Source organism: Schistocerca nitens, chromosome 3 (assembly GCF_023898315.1).
Source record: "Schistocerca nitens isolate TAMUIC-IGC-003100 chromosome 3, iqSchNite1.1, whole genome shotgun sequence".
NCBI classification, from domain to species: domain Eukaryota; kingdom Metazoa; phylum Arthropoda; class Insecta; order Orthoptera; family Acrididae; genus Schistocerca; species Schistocerca nitens.
In genome coordinates, this window is record NC_064616.1 from 728,994,462 (window position 1) to 729,016,111 (window position 21,650).

At 41.5% G+C, this 21,650-nt stretch overlaps 1 protein-coding gene across 5 annotated transcripts in view; it reads left to right on the forward strand.

Moving 5' to 3' along the window:
- The window catches only part of LOC126248704 (ecdysone-induced protein 74EF-like), a 737,945-nt gene that overhangs the window by 330,151 nt on the left and 386,144 nt on the right, over positions 1–21,650 (forward strand). The window lies entirely within an intron of this gene.

Consider the following 21,650-nt stretch of genomic DNA (forward strand, 5'->3'; position numbering starts at 1 on the left):
ATCTTTTCCTAATTCCTTAAAACTGATAAATACTTTTGAATATGGTGTATAAAACAAAATTATGACAATTTCCAGCAAAAATAGGATGAATGTTAATATCGTATGTGAAATATGCATCTTGCCATTAAACATGAGGATCTACATCAAATAAAAAAACACTTCCTTGCCAGTAGTTACTTGATTCTAAAAACCGTTTATTGCCAGAATGTAACAACAAACAGATACTACAAATAATAGCTATGAAACTATTTAAGTTTTATATAGCTTCTTGTTGGCTATTACTCTCCAAAGATTCATTTTCATTCTAACATGTGAATTATATATGTACACTTTCCAAGTGTCCACACTGATTGGAACTTCTCAATATTACAGTTCTGCATTTTTACACTTTTCCTCTCATCCTCTTTAGCTCCTGAAAAATGAGCCCCTGAATCTGAAATTACAAGATTCTAAATATATATTTTCATTTTACTTACTGTTTTCTTCATCATATTATCACAGAAAATCTAATTTCTCTTGAAGAACAGATCATAAATATTTTAGTCCATAAAATGTAGCTCAAATAGAATTATGAAGCCATGTGCAAGTGACATGAGTAATATATCATTAATATAAAAATGTAGTAATTATTTTCCACAGTAGTTGAAACTGTTGAGTAGTGTTTCAGCAATCATTCATAATGTGTCAGCTGAGATATTACACTTTCTTACAAGGAGAGACTTTTTAATTATGTAATTAGAAAAGGTTTCAACAGAGTGACATATGCCCTAACCTGAAAAAATCACCAGTCTGAAAAATTAGTCCAAATGCTCTCATATTTGACCATTTCAATTTACTTCTAAGTGTTTAAAGGAAAGATATTTATTCCAAATCTCCCAAGTTTATACTAGTCAAAAATATTTTATCACAAAAGAACAAAAACAACAATTTCATAAAGATGATACACTCATATTACTCAGTAATCTCACACTTGTTGGACACATGCTTTAACATTCATTATTCAAATACTTGTCATTCTGTTAGTATCTACAGAGGGTGGCGTTTGTACATGAATTTGATTTTATGCATACTGGTAATATATTGATGCTTAAATATTTATTTAAAATTGCACACATTTTTTAAATATACACACCTGAGCAGAGATGTGACTGAAAGAACTATCAAATAATGTGGTGTGCCAACTTTTTATAATTTTATAGTAATTTGCATTGGTGAAATTGAATGATTTTGCTGTTGTGGAGGAACTGCTGCTTTAATTTGAAATCTGACATTCTCGGAAATAGGTGAGTAAACTTATGTGAGTGTCGGACTCCCCACACAAGCTTCCTGGACTTTGAATACAGTATTTAACAGTGCATTTCTGTAGCAAGTGGATATATACATACGGCAGTTGAAATTCAGCCTCAGCCAAGTCACCAAATTTTGATAAAAATCATGTCTCATCACAGCTGCTGTAACACTATTCAAGATATTGATGGCACATTCAATGCTTCCACCCTGCTGTGAACCATGTAATAAGGCTAGTTGCAGATGATGGTAATAGATTATTAACCAACAAAATAAATAACAAAATGTTTCTGCAGTGTATGTCAGAGTGATTTGTGCAGAGTATGGAGGTATGTGAAGAATTTCAATAGGTTTATTGCATTCCACATAGAACAATGGAAATTATTCATAAATTCCTCAGTGCCAACGAATAGTTTCATGTTTTGAGGGTCAGCGAAGTTAACATATAACTGGATATGCAATACCATTGCTTATTTTGAGCTTTTTATGGTTGACAATCTCTAATACTACCTTAATCAATTGTTGAGACAATATAAGGTCTGAGAATATTTCATTCAACATGTATCTTGCATTTATTTTCAAGAATTTCATGGAGGTTTTTGGAAGATACTAATCTCTTGCCTTTCAGAAACTTCCAATTGTTGCCTTGCAGGAAATTTATGCATGCAGATGAATTAATTTGAAATATAGCTTGCTTCTAACTTTTCTGCTATAGCTTTGTTGCACAGATACAAAAATATTGAAATAATTGTATGTAAACTGGCTGCTACAAACACAATTTTGTGTTTTCAGGGATATACAAGAATATTAGCATGAAAATCTGTCAGGAACAACACTCTTAAGAGAATTATTTTGAATGGAAGGGGACCTATAAGTTCTTATAAGGAAATAATTGCTAAGGTGCTCTATCACAGAGGGAATATTCATTATAATAATGAACTGAGGAGTCTGTTAGAAAAGTATAAGAGCAGGCATGTTCCAGTTATTTTTAATGTGTCATGCTTCATTGTAATATGTAGATCAAAATAAATGTGGAGTCAACTAATCGCGTAGGACATTTCAGAAATCCATGCATTGTTTTCAAATGTATTATCGTGACACTGTCAAGCACAGAACAAGGCCATATCTGGTTACAAAGCAATCACTAACAAAGTGCTGTACAAAATTACATGTAACAACTGGCAGTCACAGAATGTAACCAATAAAACCTGAGGCCTTCATAATAAGCACTAAACCATTATTGTGATAGCAAACACACATTTTCTAGCTGTTAAAGTCACACATGGGTGTGAGTTATGTGTGTGACCAGAGTTATTCAATCAACTGAGTCACTTAAAAAACAAGATAGTTACATAGGAACCCATGTTCATAACAGTTGAATTTGTCAATAGCTTAGGCTCAACCATGATTGTAAAAATCAGCAGATAGTCTGCTACTTGTTTTGCAACTACATCAATTCAGTGAGCATGACTGTGTGAGTTGTGATTTCTATGATATAAAAATATCTTTCATTTCCATGGGTAGATCTCACAGCCTTGCCCCATTAGTGACATATTAATACCCCATGCACATTATCATACTGGTAGCTTAGCACATGTGCAAGCTAATCTGGTATCAGGAAAGCAGTAGCTTTTCTTTTTGTTACAGATTCTCTCTTTTCGTTCAGACCAAGTACATAGTTTTTATAGTTCACTGCATTTAAAGTGTAACAACAGTTATACTTCATGCGGAATATCAGTGGTTTGCTGAGAAGTAATGTAAGCTGAATCATGTTACTATATGGGCCACACTTTGAGGTAGAAAGAGTGAAAAACAAAACAATCTGAAGTGAGAAAGGTACTGGTAACCAGAGAAGTAATGTGATTATACAGAGGGGAGTCAGGAGTAAAGAGTTATAACAGGGAATAAACCAAAGATTAATCATAAAGGATTATAAACAGTCCAAAGAATAGTTCATTACAGGAAGGAAAATGTTATCATAAAGAAGAAAAGGCTACTTAAAAATAAATGAGCATATAATCAAGATATTAGAAAGAAAAGAATATTACTGTGGAAAGAAGAGATATCAGACAAAGTAAGTAGGAACAGTGGTTACCACACTGGATTCAAATTCAGCAGGAATGGGAGTTCAAATTCTTGCTCAGCCATCAATATTTAGATTTCTGTAGGTTCCCAGAATTGCTTAAATCAATAATTAAGCTTTATCCTCTGAGAAAGGAACAACCCATTTCTTTCTCCATCCTTATCTGTGCTCTGTCTCTAATAACTTTGTCATTGATGGGACATTAAAGCCTAACCTTTTGTCTTTCCTCATGTGTGCTGAGGCTCTATGGGATGCACAGAAAAACAGGATGAGTGTGTAATGTTTACAACAAAGAACTAAACAATTAAGGTACTGTTACAGGGTACAAATGGAAGAGGGAAAACACTAAGCTGTGGTAGGAAGTAATCAAAATTAACTAGTCCAACACCTCCCTAACAACTTAGATGACAGTACTTTCACAGCAAGAATAATTACACGGTGTGTATGTGTTGTATAAAAAAAATAGGACATATCCGTCAAGTTTTTTATTTGATTCCTGTTTCTCGTTGTTCTTAATATCTCCTTATCACTACACCTTCAGCACACACATCTGCTAATTTATGAGCTAACTCATCCCTTAATGTTAATTCATACTTCAGCCCTCATCATTTAAGTCTATATACTATCTTTATCATTTGCATTTTGTCCATTACAAGTATTAGGATTGTGTTTCTTGTCTCATAGAGGATATTGGTATATTCTGTTCCCTGTTACTTTCACACACCTGCCTATGCCCTCTTTTGGTTTGTCATGAATTTCTGTGAATTTTTTTGTGTAAAAGATTGTGATGAGACTTCTCGGTTTATGTCTTAATGTGAAGAGCGTTATAATATTTATTGTTGATGGTTGTGATCCTTTCTTTGGTAACTGTTCATGTTTGAACACACTTTGCAGTAGTCTTGTGAACATTTTGTCAGTTTATTCAAACAAAGTAACAGTAAAGACACAAGATAGAAGTATTTTTTGTCTGTTAAATTACAGGTGCATAGACAGTTAACTAATGAGATATTTATTAATAGTCTGTGGTCCTTCCTGAATGATGAAACTGTTCTGTGTAACTGTGTATGCTAGTAAATGGAAAATCAGGGAGAAACAGAGATCATTAACACATAATAAAGGAATGTTCGATGAAGCACGAAACAAAATAGTGCCTGTGAGACAGAAGTAATTCATTCCCTATTATTGCTTTTTTTCCTTGCCTTTTAGGATACCTTGTAAACTACAAAGAATGATTTTTTAAGGCTCTCACTCAAGTCCTCATTGTCTGATTCTACTGAAGCCCTTGGACCTGTAGCCTGATACTTACTCACAAAGCTACAGACTGTACTGCTACAGGAAGTGTACTGGTTCTGGAGAAAGAGAGTGAAAAGGAGACAACACGTTTTTCCAAATACAATATGATTTATCATTTTCAGTCAAATATTGTCATTCAGGCTCCTTCCTTGTCATAGATCTTTTTGTTAAGATTTCAAGGATTTAAAGTCCGCCTCCTTAGCTGGGTGGTAACATGTTTGCCTCGCACGCTCTGGGCCCAGGTTCGATTCCCGACCGGTTGGAGATTTCCTCCGCTCGGGGACTGGGTATGGTGTGGTCATCATCATTTCATCCTCATCATCGGCTGCAAGTCACCCAATGTGGTGCCGGCTGAAATAAGACTTGCACTTGGCGGCTGAACCGGAATGGGACCTCCCGGCCAACAATTCCATATGATCATTTCATTATTTCAAGGATTTAAAATTGTGTGAAATAAGTATACCCATTAGACAAGGGTGTACCCAGTGAGGGGCAAGGGATGGTGGCTGCCTCTCTTCCTCCCTTCCCTAGAAAAAAAGTCTTCATAGACTGAGATCCTGTCCCACCACACTGACTGGTTTCTGTGAAGAAAGCCACAAAGTGTATTGCATATTGTCTTGTGAAAAGTGTACCATCAACCAGTGCCATTTATAGTGAAATATCAAAAGTATTTGTAATTCCACACAAAATTACCATCTATTGTAGGTACCTCCCCCTTCCTTGCATCCACTCCCAGGTACTGGAAGGAATAAAGAAGATCAGAGTTTAACACTCCATCAACAGTGTGGTCATTAGAGACAGCACAAAAGTTCCGATTATGAAAGGATGGGGAAGGAAATCAGTTGTACCCTATTCACAGGAAGCATTTTGGCATTTGCCTGAAGTGATATAGAGAAAGCATCACAGATACTGGGTACCAGTACACTCTTGTTGCTGGATTTATTATTCCAACTGTAGGTCCTACTATGTCACATTGAGGTAAATCACTACTGAATGGTAATCATGTCATTTACCTAGAGGATAGTGTACCTAGGAAAATATGATGTTGTACCTAGGAAATCATGATGTCTTTTGGTCAGTGCTTCAGTCTAGTGATTGATTTTAGAATCACATGAAGGAATGTGCACTATAGATCACAATAAGCAGTTTCCATAATTTTCTACAGGTGTTGTTGTTCTTTAACATGAGGTTCTGTTTTGTGTAGCATTTGTAAATATTTTGCATTCTATACATTTAAGTGCCAAATAATACAGTAAAGCTGTTTGGGTTAAATTTTTAATTCCTCAGCTATCATACAAACTTTTATGCTGGATAAAATGTAACATATTTGTAGATCTATGTGTATAACATATGGACAGTTGAGCCATGCTTTTTTGGTTGTGCACCATCTTGTACCTTGAAACAGTGGAAGACCTTTTACCATTGAACATGTGATACTTGCAAATGAACTGATCTTCTTTATTGTCGTAATAATTTTACCTGTTTTGAAAATGGAGGAAATTTGTTTTATTTTCCATTGGCTTCTATTTCAAAGTGTATTAAACATGTGGATGGTTTTTGATAATACTTCTGCTTAATTTGATTTCACTTATTGATTTTTGGTGTGTAGTAGAGTAATAATGTAAGAGATAGGCGATTATGTACAATATTATGAAGCTGTTCTTGATTGTAGTGTTTTTAAATTGAGATTGAATATTTGTCTTTAGGTACTTGACCAAGTTGTACCCTGGAACATTTTTCACATTTGGAAAAACCTTAATTTTCCGAAGTAATTTTTATAATTTCACAAAAAAAGACTGCAGCACATAGAAAGAGAATGCCATCATTTAAAAATGGAATTAGAAAATATATTAACCATGTATTACATGGCGACTAGCTAGAGGAGAAAGTCGTAAAGTGTATCAAGCTACAGCACTCTACCCTATTCTGCGTATACAGCCATTCAGGGCGTTTTCGCTTTCGGTGGAGCTCGTTTACTAGGCCTATTAGGTAAACAACGAGTCTCAGTAAAACATGTACGTGTCAGTTCCTAATAGCTTACATGACTTAGCCACAGGCGGCACTTTAAAAAAATGAATTTCGTTACCATTGTGTGAAAATGAGAAAACAAAGTACCCGCTAAATCACGAGGGCGAGACAATGCTGCCCAAGCTAACGGAACACCCTCCTTTTACCGCATTTTGGGGCTGGAGGGCTAGAGCACGCCTGACATCGGATACAAGCTCGCGCATAAAGCTGCCCGTGACTGTGAGTTGTCTGTGTTTCGCGTTTGCCTCGCACAACTTCCAGCACGCCTCCAGTCAGCAGCGCTTTTGCGGCAGGTGTAGTAAACTTCGGTCGGCCATCTTCTTGTGAGCAGAAGGCGTGGGCGTCCTTTCCCGCCTAGAGTGTTGTTCAAGGTACCCAAGCCCACCAGGAGATTAAACATGGATTACAATAAAAACGATAAATGCTACAAGAAGCGTGGTTTTTCATACAAATAAAAACCCACAAGCACAAAAATGCGCCTTGTAGTACAGTATTCTAAAATAAAAGTTGCCCTCGCAAAGTTTCATCCTCGAAGACAACGCGGAAGGTCGTACGGATCCTATCAGTTCGAAATGCAATATCTTCCTTATATGGCAGTACGGAACCGCGAAATGACGCTCAGGAAAGAGCGAGAAGCGAGAAAAGAGCAACATAAAGTTTGAAGAAAAGTTAAACCACATTCTGTGTTATTCTGCACACACATCGAAGCTGAGCAAATGAATATAGCTGTGAAGTAAAAGGGTGTAATCATCTATTACGCAAACTGATAAATGAGTTTCCACACTCGATCGTGCACTCTGTGTTGACCCAGACCTAGAGATCGGAGTGCACAAGAGACACGGTTTGCACAACATACGACGCCGCTCTTAAGAGACCCTGGGCGAGCTTCGGGCGAAAGGCGCACAGAAATATAATTCAGCCAACAGAAGGTTGGTACTGAAAATTAAGAAGGCAGTTTCTTCTGCGTGGCAAACTGCGACTTTCTGATTCGGTTTCCTTACCATAGAGGATCGATTTTAATTTGTGGGAGCCTGAAGTATGGTGACCGAACAGGAAATGGGATTTTAACCATTTCCTACGGAGCAAAGGTGTATCATATGCGGTTATTCCACATCGCTTCAGATGAATCTGTCTGGTCTGCAGATTCTATCTTACACTTCCCAGAAAGTTGCGTAATATATTTCTCGATTTAAGGGAGGATGCTAACAGAATTATTTCTTTAGACTTAAGCGACATGTGCGCACCTTCAACCCATAAGGAGAGAAGGAGGTGATACTCTCCTAGAGTAATGATGGAGACGTTAAGACCGGTTTAAAGCCCAAGTGGGCGCTTGGGGCGCAAAGCTCAGACGAATCCCCGATTCTTTAAAAGAATCGAACTGACATGGATAAAACAGCTTCAAATATCTGGCTGCAGAGCGGTTCTAGGCGCTACAGTCTGGAACTGCGCGGCCGCTACGGTCGCAGGTTCGAATCCTGCCTCGGGCATGGATGTGTGTGATGTCCTTAGGTTAGTTAGGTTTAAGTAGTTCTAAGTTCTAGGGGACTGATGACCTCAGAAGTTGAGTCCCATAGTGCTCAGAGCCATTTGAACCATGTCGCTGCAGATGAGTTAATGTGTTAAATATTTGCTTCAAGCATGCAAGCGAGTAAAAGTTTGGGAAAGGTTTGAAATTACGCTAAAGTTTGTTAGAAGTCGCTAAGTGCTCTCTTTATGAAATACTGGATGAATATAGTGTGAGTAATTTGTGTTCCATTTTAAGCAAAAACAACTTTTTCACGCATCCCAATGTTTATGACGTCATTATCTCCTGCGTAATGTGTCGTGCAATGATATGATTTTCCAGGAACATTCAGTGGTATGTGTAGATACCGGATGAAAAGTGTGTTACGAATAGAGTTAGAAGTGAAGAAATAAGAAATTAAAACGTAATGCCCGATGCTGCAGTTTTACCGCATGAACATCGGAAGTGTACTGAGCGATAAACTCTTTGCCTTTCACATTTTGTGGGGGCTGGCAGCGAGATAAAGTTTCAAAAAGGTTAGAAATTATGTGTAAAGTTCGTTGGTAGTTGCTAAGTGCTCTCTTTCTCAAATGGTAGGTAAATAAAGTCCTGACATTTGTGCGTCGTGAGTTCCGTTGCCTCGAGACAAACACACGGTTTCTAACTGTAGTACTTGTCTCATTGTGTTAAACTTCTAACACAAGATTATACAGCTTAATGAGTGGAATATTACAGCATTTTAAAATTTTGAATTCGATCAATAACTACGCGAAATGTTGAAAATCAAATTTTTGTTGCCCCTGGAAGCCGTTTGATAGGCAACCTGCAAATGCGTGTGGTTTCCGTGTCGTTTAGCAATACAGAATGATGTACAGGGTGTATCACAGTTTTTAGCGAAAACTGACACAGGTTAACGTATTCGATAATAGAAGCAAAATTATTCCAGTACACATAGGTTCGCAAACTGGAATGTGTGGAATGCATGGTTACGAGCCCCCACCGCATTCGAAATGTAGGAATGTTTTCATGAAAGAATTAAATTTCTAGGAGTCCTAAATCGAGTGAATAAACAACAGAATAGAACTCTGCTGAATGCCTTCCGAATATCAGTGAACACGCCATCAACATGGGCGCATTTGTTCAGAGTGAAATACTAAAGACTGAATTCAATCTTACAAAATTTTTTGCAGCGCAGAAGGTCGTAATTAGTTTTACATATATCGAGTTCGTCCTTTTAAGAATAATACGAGTAAAAATTTCCATACAATGATTTTATCCAAGAGAGTAATAGTCAGTACATATTCTGAACAACTGTACAAATTGGCCGAGCGGTTCTAGGCGCTACAGTCTGGAACCACGCGACCGCTACGGTCGCAGGTTCGAATCCTGCCTCGGGCATAGATGTGTGTGATGTCCTTAGGTTACTTAGGTTCAAGTAGTTCTAAGTTCTAGGGGACTGATGAACCCAGAAGTAAAGTCCCATAGTGCTCAGAGCCATTTGAACCATTTGAACTGTAGAAATTATAAGTATGTATGTATGTATTGAACTGGTGCCCTAGAAACGATGGAGAGGCTTCGTCCCCGTCGTAGCCCTCAGTGATACAGAACCCCACAACAGGTTACAGCAGTCCACTCACCCCACCGCCGTCCCACACCGAACCGAGGGTATTGTGCGGTTCAGCTTTGAACATTTTTATGTTGCGATTCACAAATGCTGTGAAAATATGTGAAATGAATCAGTGTATCATTAATGAAATAGCGTAGTTGTATTTAATTGTTAACATGTCTGTTGTGCGTTTTTTCCTTTGGATTTTAAAGCTGGCACTGTTAAACTGAAGTACATCTCTAGGAGATGCGCTGTTCTTCGTCGTGATTGGTGTGATTAAATTGTAAATGGAAATTCGTGAACTTCATTTCATAACCATTCCTCGGTTGCCTATGTTTATTTATTATTATTTTGAGTCGTATATATAGCTACACGATATCACTACGGGAATATTATCAAAGTAATATTGAACGTATGTATGCGTGAAGTTGACATATTACGTACTCATACTCTTTACTATTTTTCGAGTAGAATAACATGTGTTTTCGCACAAGATTTCGTAACACGTGTGGCAGACGTGTCCACCTGCCCTCACCTCTTTCCTCGCCTTCAACATCCCGGAAATAGGAGGGCTCTGGCTGTCTCTCTGCCGTTCATTACCTCGTGCTCAGGCATTAGACTGTTGCTTGGGGACGGAGAGAGTGACAAAAAACTGGTGCACGTGGAAGTTTAAATGCCATACTTTCAGAAGGTCATAACTGCGTAGTATCAGAGTTATGAAACTTCCTCGCAGATTAAAACTGTGTGCCGGACCCAGACTCGAACTCGGGACCTTTGCCTTTCGCGGGCAAGTGCTCTACTATCTGAGCTACCCAAGCACGACTCACGACCCGTCCCCACAGCTTCAATTCTGCCAGTAGCTCGTCTCCTACATTCCAAACTTCACAGAAGCTCTTCTGCGAACCTAGCACTCCTGGAAGAAAGGATACTGCGGAGACATGACTTAGCCCCAGCCTTGGGGATGTTTCCAGAATGAGATTTTCACTCTGCAGCGGAATGTGCGCTGATATGAAACTTCCTGGCGGATTAAAACTGTGTGGCGGACCGAGACTCGAACTCGGGAAGTCTGGAAGGTAGGAGACGAGGTAGTGTCAGAATCGAAGCTGTGGGGACGGGTCGTGAGTCGTGCTTGGGTAGCTCAGATGGTAGAGCACTTGCCCGCGAAAGGCAAAGGTCCCTAGTTCGAGTCTCGGTCCGGCACACAGATTTAATTTGCCAGGAAGTTTCATATCAGCGCACACTCCGCTGCAGAGTGAAAATCTCATTCTGGAAACATCATAGTTGTGGACCAAATTTTCAAACGGGATCGATGAATGAGGCTGATATATGGCAGGTGTACCCTTTTCCCCTTAAAGACCCGCCAGGTTAGCCGAAAGCGCTAATGCGCTGCTTCCTGGACTCGGGTAGGCGCGCCGGCCCCGGATCGAATCCGCCCGGCGGCTTAACGGCGGAGGCCGGTGTGCTGGCCAGCCTGAATGTGGTTTTTAGGCGGTTTTCCATATACCACTAGATGAATTCCGGGCTGGTCCCCACGTTCCGCCTCAGTTACACGGCTCGCAGACATCTGAACACATTCGCACTATTCCATGGATTACACTAGACACAGACAGTTGGTGTACAGGGTGGCGGCAGGAAGGGCATCCGGCCACCCCTTAAATTAACCTTGCCAAATCCGATTAACCATGCCGACCCTGCGTCATTGCGGGAAAACAGGTACAAGCGAAAGAAAGAAAGTACTCTTTTCTCCTTAAAATAGGGCAACTCGACAGTGTTTCCTTGTTAGCTGTAAACTCCACAAGCCACCTTCGGTGTGTGGCGGAAGATGCTTATGATACCACTTTCGTTTCTCGTCTTTCCTGTTCTATTTGCGAATAGAGTGTGGAGAGAACTACTGTACATAAAACTCCGTTTGAGCTCTCACTTCTCTGATTTTACCGCCATAGTCATTTTGTGGCATGAATAAGGGAGGGTGTAATGTACTGTCTGATTCTTCTCGGAACGTCGTTCTCAGAAGAAACCTTTCTGTGGTTCACAACACCTCTCTTTTAGCGTCTGTCACTGTAATTTGAGGAAGTTCCGCTCAGATAGCCGAGCGCATTAACGCGCTGCTTCCAGGATTCAGGGAGACGAGCCTGTCTCGGATCGAATCCACCTCGTGGATTAACGACGAGGACTGGTGAGCCAGCCAGACTGGATGTGGTTTTCAGATGATTTCCCACATCCAACTAGATAAATACCGGCCTGGTACCCACGTCCCGCCTCAGATACACGCTACGCAAACATTTAGACAACGTTCTCACACTTGCACGTGCGATTTACTCTGGAAGCAGAAATTTGTGGAACATAGATTGTCCCGGTGTGGAGGGGAGGGAGGGGGGGGGGAGTTGGCGTCAGGATGGGCATCCGATTACTAACTGTTACTAACTTTGCCACAACCCATATGAAAATGCGTACCCTGTAGAGAAACGGGAGAAGGCGAAGAAGGAGTAGGATGGAGTTTGATGAACCTCTCAGTGACCCTGTCGCGCTCACTAAAGGTACCCGTGACGATACGCGTCGCTCTCTGTTGAGCCTCTCAAAAATTTCTATTAATCCTACATAATAAGGCTGATGAACTTGTAAACGGTATAGTCAATGCGAGTGGTTTACTTTTCAGTGCTCCATATTGCGAGTTATACGTTGTGTAAATGACACATTTCCTTGTAGCACAGTACGAATCCCATACTAGTCAGTGGTAATTAAACACACTAACAGCAAACCGCTATGGTGGTTCACTTATTCCAAACAGTAAATATGTCTTTGTCGGTTCCGTCAAGTTGGAGCAGCTGGATCGCAGATTCCTGGGATAGGCTGTAGTTTGATGGACATAACTTGTGCTGGCTCTTCGGTGTCGTCTCCCAGCTGAACTCATCATGGGATAGGTACGGGTCTCGGTAGTTGAAGCCTAGGCTGTGGCTAAGCCATGTCTCCGCAATATCCTTTCTTTCAGGAGTGCTAGTTCTGCAAGGTTCGCAGGAGAGCTTCTGTGAAGTTTGGAAGGTAGGAGACGAGGTACTAGCGGAATTAAAGCTGTGAGGATGGGGCGTGAGTCGTGCTTGGGTAGCTCAGTTGGTAGAGCACTTGCCCGCGAAAGGAAAAGGTCCCGAGTTCGAGTCTTGAAGAAAAGAAAAGCATTCTGCTACGCGGATATGGAAAGATCCTTAACGGCCATACATAATTTCAGTGTCCGAATGGATGACTGGCAAATCTCGGTACCGTATTGTCTGGGGCCAGATCGCAGATGTAAAAAAACATTCCCGCAATCTGCCTACTTTGGAACTCTGGCGGCTGTTGTGTGCACGTTCGTCTCCAGAAAGTGAAGGGTCGCAACGTGATCTAATACTGGTGCAGCAAACTACAGAAATGCCTCTGCCCTTATTTCATTTCTCTTGAGAGTCTTAAGAAGTCGGGACTTTCTCCTCTGCTAGGCAGAAAGAATTCTACGAATAGATAAGCGGCTTTGGGGCCTTGCTTAATAAAACTGGGAAGCCTGGCCTGCGAACCGTAGAAGCGCTCCAAGTGCCTTCTCCCTGGTCGGTCACGAACTTTCCAAACGAGTCTGCCTGCGTCGTGCGTCTCAGACAACTGCATTCATCTTCTGCGACTTCCAAATGTCTGTTTGTCAGGCGACAGTTGTCTAGGTGGTAGGAGATAAGCGTCAGGGCAGCAATTTGAAGCCATAATAACCATAATTGTGTGTATGTAACGCGGTGGTGGTACAGGAGTAAGACATTTTGCAGCCGGAAGGAGACTCATAAAGACATACTGTCAAGTCAGAAAGAAAATCTCCAAAATTTGACTAACAGGCTGGTGATAGGAAGAAACTATGTACATGCTAATCAAGATGACGTGGCTTTTCATGAGACAGGCCGCAGAGTCACTAGGTACCTAAGACCAACTCCAGTCAGTAAGATCTTTCCGCTTATAGTACTAGCAGCTCCAACTGTCAAAAGACGGGTAGCAGCTGAAATTGGAAAGAAGAAGCGAGAAACAGATCCAAGGTATCCATCGTTTGGGACTAACTCGTATCCCCTCGATTGAAATCCAGAGTAAGGTTCCTCCTTACAACTGCACCGTTCCAACATCAGCAGAAGTCCGCAGAATTGAGCTGTCGAGCACAAATTCCGCTGGAGGTTTATGGACAGCAAAAGAGAAGCTTCCATCAGACTGCCTTCTCTAACACGGTACTTAGAAAACGCTCAGCAGATTGAGAACGGGGGTGACAAGGTGCAACACTAATTTGAAGAAGTAGGGTATCAGTGACAATGATCTTTATTAGTGAGGGGTAAGGCAGGAATGGCACTGAACTCTTGTTGGTTTTCAGTAATCTGAGCGAACCCAATGTCGTGGAATACTTGTCTGCAGCGAATGACCATGCTGTTCTGATTGCTGGACACTGGACTCACAAAGTGAGAAAAACTCTTAGCTATTAATAATAGACTGTGAGTTTGGATTATATTGTGTTTTAGTGACCTTTTGGACTCGGATAGATAAACAAATAAATAATAAATAAACAAGTCAAATGTAACGAGACTGTCTGAGCGAGAAAGACCACTGACAACCTTAGTAGGGAATAGGCACTGTGAAGAGTAACCACTTCATATACTTATGAAGTCTAGGCACAAAAGATGTGTTTAGCAACATGTAAACTAGAACGAGGCTCATTTCATACGAAAGAGACTATTTATGATCAGTGTGTTGTCACCGCTAGACACCACACTTGCTAGGTGGTAACTTAAATCGGCCGCGGTCCTGTAGTACATGTCGGACCCGCGTGTCGCCACTGTGTATTCGCAAACGTAGCGCCACCACAGGGCAGGTCACAAGACACGGACATGACCTCGCCCCAGTTGTACGGACGACATAGCTTGCGACCACACGTATCACGTCTTCCTCTCATTTGCCGAGAGACATATTAAATAGCCTTCAGCTAGTCCATCGCTACTACCTAGCAAGGCGCCATGTGTATCATTGCTAATTGCTTACTACTATGCAAGAGATGTATTTCAACAAGAACAAGACTACATTAAAGTTAAGTATATTAAAATCTCTATTCTTTTCTTTATAGTTTTCATCCAGTCTCCTGTTTCAGAAATTACGCCCGTCTGCGTTAGTTTCGCGTGCACCTAGCCACTCATTGTGTCGAGACCTTAGGGAATCGACACAACAATCAGTAGACTGTCTCTGGATTTACAGATATCTTACAATTGGAACGTTTCCCTATAAGGCTCAGCAACTTGGCCAGTGAAAAAAAAAAACCATGAAATATCAGGAAATTTTTGAGACGATGTACTCGATAAAGTGGGAAAAGTAAGAAGAACGTCATGGCTTACTGCCAAGATCTGCTGATAAAATTTCTTTATTGAACAACCAGTGTCGGCCCATGTACGATCATCAGGTTCATAAAAACATATACACTCCTGGAAATTGAAATAAGAACACCGTGAATTCATTGTCCCAGGAAGGGGAAACTTTATTGACACATTCCTGGGGTCAGATACATCACATGATCACACTGACAGAACCACAGGCACATAGACACAGGCAACAGAGCATGCACAATGTCGGCGCTAGTACAGTGTATATCCACCTTTCGCAGCAATGCAGGCTGCTATTCTCCCATGGAGACGATCGTAGAGATGCTGGATGTAGTCCTGTGGAACGGCTTGCCATGCCATTTCCACCTGGCGCCTCAGTTGGACCAGCGTTCGTGCTGGACGTGCAGACCGCGTGAGACGACGCTTCATCCAGTCCCAAACATGCTCAATGGGGGACAGATCCGGAGATCTTGCTGGCCAGGGTAGTTGACTTACACCTTCTAGAGCACGTTGGGTGGCACGGGATACATGCGGACGTGCATTGTCCTGTTGGAACAGCAAGTTCCCTTGCCGGTCTAGGAATGGTAGAACGATGGGTTCGATGACGGTTTGGATGTACCGTGCACTATTCAGTGTCCCCTCGACGATCACCAGTGGTGTACGGCCAGTGTAGGAGATCGCTCCCCACACCATGATGCCGGGTGTTGGCCCTGTGTGCCTCGGTCGTATGCAGTCCTGATTGTGGCGCTCACCTGCACGGCGCCAAACACGCATACGACCATCATTGGCACCAAGGCAGAAGCGACTCTCATCGCTGAAGACGACACGTCTCCATTCGTCCCTCCATTCACGCCTGTCGCGACACCACTGGAGGCGGGCTGCACGATGTTGGGGCGTGAGCGGAAGACGGCCTAACGGTGTGCGGGACCGTAGCCCAGCTTCATGGAGACGGTTGCGAATGGTCCTCGCCGATACCCCAGGAGCAACAGTGTCCCTAATTTGCTGGGAAGTGGCGGTGCGGTCCCCTACGGCACTGCGTAGGATCCTACGGTCTTGGCGTGCATCCGTGCGTCGCTGCGGTCCGGTCCCAGGTCGACGGGCACGTGCACCTTCCGCCGACCACTGGCGACAACATCGATGTACTGTGGAGACCCCACGCCCCACGTGTTGAGCAATTCGGCGGTACGTCCACCCGGCCTCCCGCATGCCCACTATACGCCCTCGCTCAAAGTCCGTCAACTGCACATACGGTTCACGTCCACGCTGTCGCGGCATGCTACCAGTGTTAAAGACTGCGATGGAGCTCCGTATGCCACGGCAAACTGGGTGACACTGACGGCGGCGGTGCACAAATGCTGCGCAGCTAGCGCCATTCGACGGCCAACACCGCGGTTCCTGGTGTGTCCGCTGTGCCGTGCGTGTGATCATTGCTTGTACAGCCCTCTCGCAGTGTCCGGAGCAAGTATGGTGGGTCTGACACACCGGTGTCAATGTGTTCTTTTTTCCATTTCCAGGAGTGTATAACTTCATACTAGGCGATAAAATCAATGGCTTCAAATAATAAAATCCATGAAGTCGTCACTGTTGTCAAATAGTAAAAAAATTTCATTGTCGGTCATAAGAATGTGCTACACAGTGCACTCATTCATGTTATATCAACTGTCAGTATTAACATTACGAACGAAGGCATTCTACATTATGGGTAAATCATGACGTTGTTCAAATGTTTAGGAACTGTGGGGCACCACCTACTCAAAACATATTGAAAAAAAGTAAAATGAACAGATAATACTTCAAACGGTGGCGTGTCCAGAAGAACTGGAGGATGAAGATCGATGTCGGTCTTGACTTGCAGGATGATATCCGACTGGATCGGTTCTTATTGAGAAGAAACTGTCAGCTGTACAATCTGATTGAAGGAAAATTTGGTATCGGAGACGGATAAGAAAAAATTCTAGTTACTTGACAACTTAAGAGGAAAAAAGCAGTACCGTATGATGAATAAGGGAATAGAAGATGCAGAAGTGGAGAATAATATCAACTAATCATAAACCTGAACCTTCAGAAGTCAAAACAGTTAATAATAATCACTTATGGAAGACTGTATAAAGTGTGTAAAAGAAAAGGTAGTGTAGCCGATATGGTGTTCGGAAATTTTTTAGCATGTCATCATCTCTGGACCGGTTTAAATAAAAATCTGTATTTAAAAAATAAAAAAAAAACAGACTACACTTTTGCTTAGCTCGCGTGAGGTCGCTGTTGGTAATAAGGTAAAATCTGCTAGATGCGATGGAGACTGACATACTCGCTCTCTCGGCAGACGACAAAGACAACGAGCATTTAAAAAAGAGAAGAAAATAATTTCCTGTTGGCGTTACTGCTTTGTATTGAAAGCTCAACGTGCGAAGCTTCCCATAGTTAGGATGAAGCAGTTATGACCAGGAAGACCGCCAGAGACGTCACCATATTCGCTTCCTCCGACCCTGAATCCACGATGCGTACTTGGGACATGGAATTTTTCAGAGAAGAACGAAGCTGGTAAAAAGAAGTAAGTGACCGCCGAATTGGGGCAGTCGTCTGGCCCTAGCAGAGCCAATAGGCCGTCAATTGAAGTTAACACCGGCGGAATCGGCGCAAGGCCATACTGCAGACGCAATGGCACCCGCGCCGCACGATAAGATACCACGCTCGCGCCCTCTCGGTCGACTACCAGTGGAGGCGACCTAGCGAACCACCCGCGTCTTGCCACTGGGGGCCGAACCGCACAATAACCCTGGGTTCGGCGTGTGGCGGAGGAGGGGTGGGTGGACTGGTGTGGCTTGTTGTGGGGTTGTGAACCACTGAGGGCTACGGCGGACGAAGCCTCTCCGTCGTCTCTAGGTCTCCGGTTTAATAGAGAATACACGCCTGACATAATTAAGAGAAACTACGTAAAAACTAAAACTGATGACCCCATGGGGATATTAAGTGCACTTATCCCCAAAATGCGTCCAGCGCCTTAAGCACTACGCTAACCCATTGGTGCCTTGTTTCTTATTTACAAATTGATAACAGCATCAGTGATAATAAAGAGGATAGTATTAAGCAACCAGGATGCGATGGAGGAAGCTCATACCAGTTCCCATAAGGCCAAGACTTATGAGACGTTCGTCCTCCCACTGTGCTGTATGTTATCGAATACTGGTTGATTAAAACGGGCAATGAAAGAAACCTACATGCTGTGCAAATGCCCAAGCTCCGCTGGATAATGAACATTTCGCTACATGATCATACCACCGACTGCATCCAACATGATTTCGTTTGTGTCCTGTTACAGAGAAAAGGTATAAGCCGTAAGTCTGTCACATCGTTCACAAATCCTTGCCGAGAATAACAAGGGATCTCCACAATAGTCCTTAATCATCCGGTCGAATGTGGACCGAAGCTCTGTTAGCGAAAGGATGGCAAGAGTAAACTGTGATAGGCCTGCTCTTCGTCATGCTGGCCTCCGAAATACCATCGAACGTAGAGTTCCCGTTCAATGAGCGAATTATCACTTGCTGTAATTTATGAACCTACTCCTCCAGGCACTGCGGAGCAGTACAAAATCAAACAAAGAACCTTAGCACACAGTGTGCCGATGAGGCATTGTTGGCATCATCTCTCTTGCCTGGCAGAACAAATAACGATGATTAAAAATCTTTCCCTCACTCGATTCGAGAGGCAGTACGTCACCCGCGCTTATTGTCCTTGACCACGGAAGCAGATGCCATTCGGCACACGCAATAGGACCTTTTCTCATTTCACGACAAAGGATCACTAAGAGTCTCCTACGCTGTTTTCGAAGTCCATTCATTTTTGTGAAATTTTTACACGATAGGCTTTCTGAATGAGCTGGAGGGGAAAAAAGAGGAGCAGCAGCAATGTAAGTTCATTTAATAACTTGCATCATATACTTCTAGTGTCGATAAGTATTTGTTGTATAACCAGTACGAAACATATCTCCTAACGACCGTTAATACTATATGTATTTTTCCTATTTCTTTTATCCGTCCAACTGTGGCACATTTGCGGTCTACTTTTTCAGAGCTTTTCCACGTGCAGTTGAAAGTTTATCGGTACAATTTTGTCATTGAAATCACAGTTACTCATATTTGCATTTTTTTGTTGCTCAAATGCGTGATCGGAATTTTTTATTAAAAAACAGTCTGTAAGACAAACAATAACATATTACGGCTTACGTCTAAATACAATTTTATTTTAAATAAAATTTTCATCTGTCACTGGGATGCACAATTCGTACATTTTGATGATGTTGAAAAATAAAAAAGTAATTAGTGTCAGGCCATAATATGTTTACGGATTTGTCTTATAAAACATTTTGGAAAACAGTTTCAAATCATTAACTAACAAAAGCCCACAGAAAATGATGCTATTGTTTCGGTACGTGTTTAGGCTATAAAAATTCAAATTTTATTTTTTGCAGTAAATTTTGTGTCATGTAAACACGGTTACGGGAAAAGGAACTGATTACCTTCATAATGATTACAGAGAAAATGCTCTTCTAACTGAAGAGACGGTTGTAGGTAAAGCTGTTGTATAATATTTGGAAGTCAAATTGCTCAGGCCAAATGTTACAGAAGAAATGATGTTTAAATAGAAAGGCTAAGAAATGTCGAGATTTTTTATCTCCAACCTTGTACTCAGGAAGGGCAAAGATGTAACAGAGAGATTCAGCCATCTGTAGCGTCAACCTCTGTGGCTCCTGTCTCTCTTCTTCTGAGAACGGGGGTTCGAAGACGTGGCAGCTGTGGGTTTGTGGTTTTTGGACGTTCTTAATAAATGTTGGGTGTTCTGAGAGAACATTCTTCACCGTCAAATGATCTTAATTTTACCATATGGCTTAAACTGAAAACGGCGTAACGCATTGCACACTAATCAAGTTGTAATAGGGAATTGATGATTTCTATATGCATGCGCGTATGTAGAGCGATCACTTTCTGTTCTGTAACAACCTAAATCCAAAAGGTTTTTTTTTTTCGTACCGTACTCTCAGACATAAAAACAGCGTAATGAAATGGAAGTCAGTTCAACATCGTTTTTTTTTTTTTTCACTGTTTGTGATTAAGCCACTCCCTGCTATACCCTTAAGCCTATCACAAGAATACTGCAAGTTTTACGAGATAGTTAGTATGAAAATAGAGGAGCTACATTAGAGGTAGAGGAAACGAGACTGCAGCTTATCGTCAAGTCAATGATCTAAATCAGTAGAAACGGAGCACAAGCTCATACTGGAAAAGTACGAGGAAGGAGACCGGCTGTGGCACTGAAGGGGTCATTTCGACGTTCACCCGAAAGGCAGAGGTCCAGAATCGGTTCTCGATCCAACGCCTGGTTTTTGCTAATGGCTAGATGCAGATGCTTCGCATTCATTCCTAGGTTGCACTTTCTGTTTTGTTTATTTTTATACCGTCCGTAAAACTTTTAACTGCACGCGCCTGTATAGGAGGTCCTTTTTAAAATGCGACTCAGTTTCGTTTACCTAAGCGTTCACTGTAAAATTCTCTTTAGAGAACATGACGCGTGCGACATAGGTAAACGTTACAGTCCTGTAACTAGTTTCAGCTTAGAGAGAAAAGATTATCATAATGATTTATGCATTGGGACGAAGAGCTACTTTTGCTGTATCGTAATGATTTATGCATTGGGACGAAGTGTTACTTTTGCTGTTTTAAACGAGCTGTAATATTTATGAATATTCCTGTTGCAGCTTTCTAAGTCACAGGTTGGAACACAGCATTGCAAAGAAGTGTTCGCTTAACGAACTATTAGTTTCGCGTTAACAATGCGCTGATGAAGATGGGAAAATGAACCTTAACGAAAATACCTTAACTAAGGACGTGCAAATACTTTTTAAATCATTTACGTAAATTATATCAATATTAGGAATAAAGTATGTGAATGTAGTGCATAGCGTACACGAGTAAGTCTTGCAACTTCCTTGTACAATCAAAACATTGTCATTCTGCAAAATCTGCCCGTATGAGAATTTCTTTGGAATCCTTATGTACCAGTCCATGGAAAAGTACGTGATGAGTCATCTATAGATTTAAACTGACGCATTTTAATCTTTCTCAGTTTCCCCTTCTTCGTGTGACTTCAGAAAGAGCAAATACAACAAAGTATTACCACCTATCGCAATCATAAATACAAGACTTCTGCTTTCCACCTTGAAGAAAAAGTGATCTGCGTACTTCATGCTATCCAGAGATGTGACTTATGTGTTCACTGTTGATTATATGATAGTCAAAAGAACAGGAAGAAGACGAAGTACTGAATGTTCATTAAGGAACTATGAAGAAATGTTCAGTATTTCGCTATGGCGCGTAAGTGTTTGGCGTAATTAGCTGCTACTGAAAATGATAACTCGTGATTTTATTATCAGCCGTGTCCTCAAAGGCAAGACATTATACCATGCCGTGACTAAATCGGAATCATTTCCATAATAAAAAG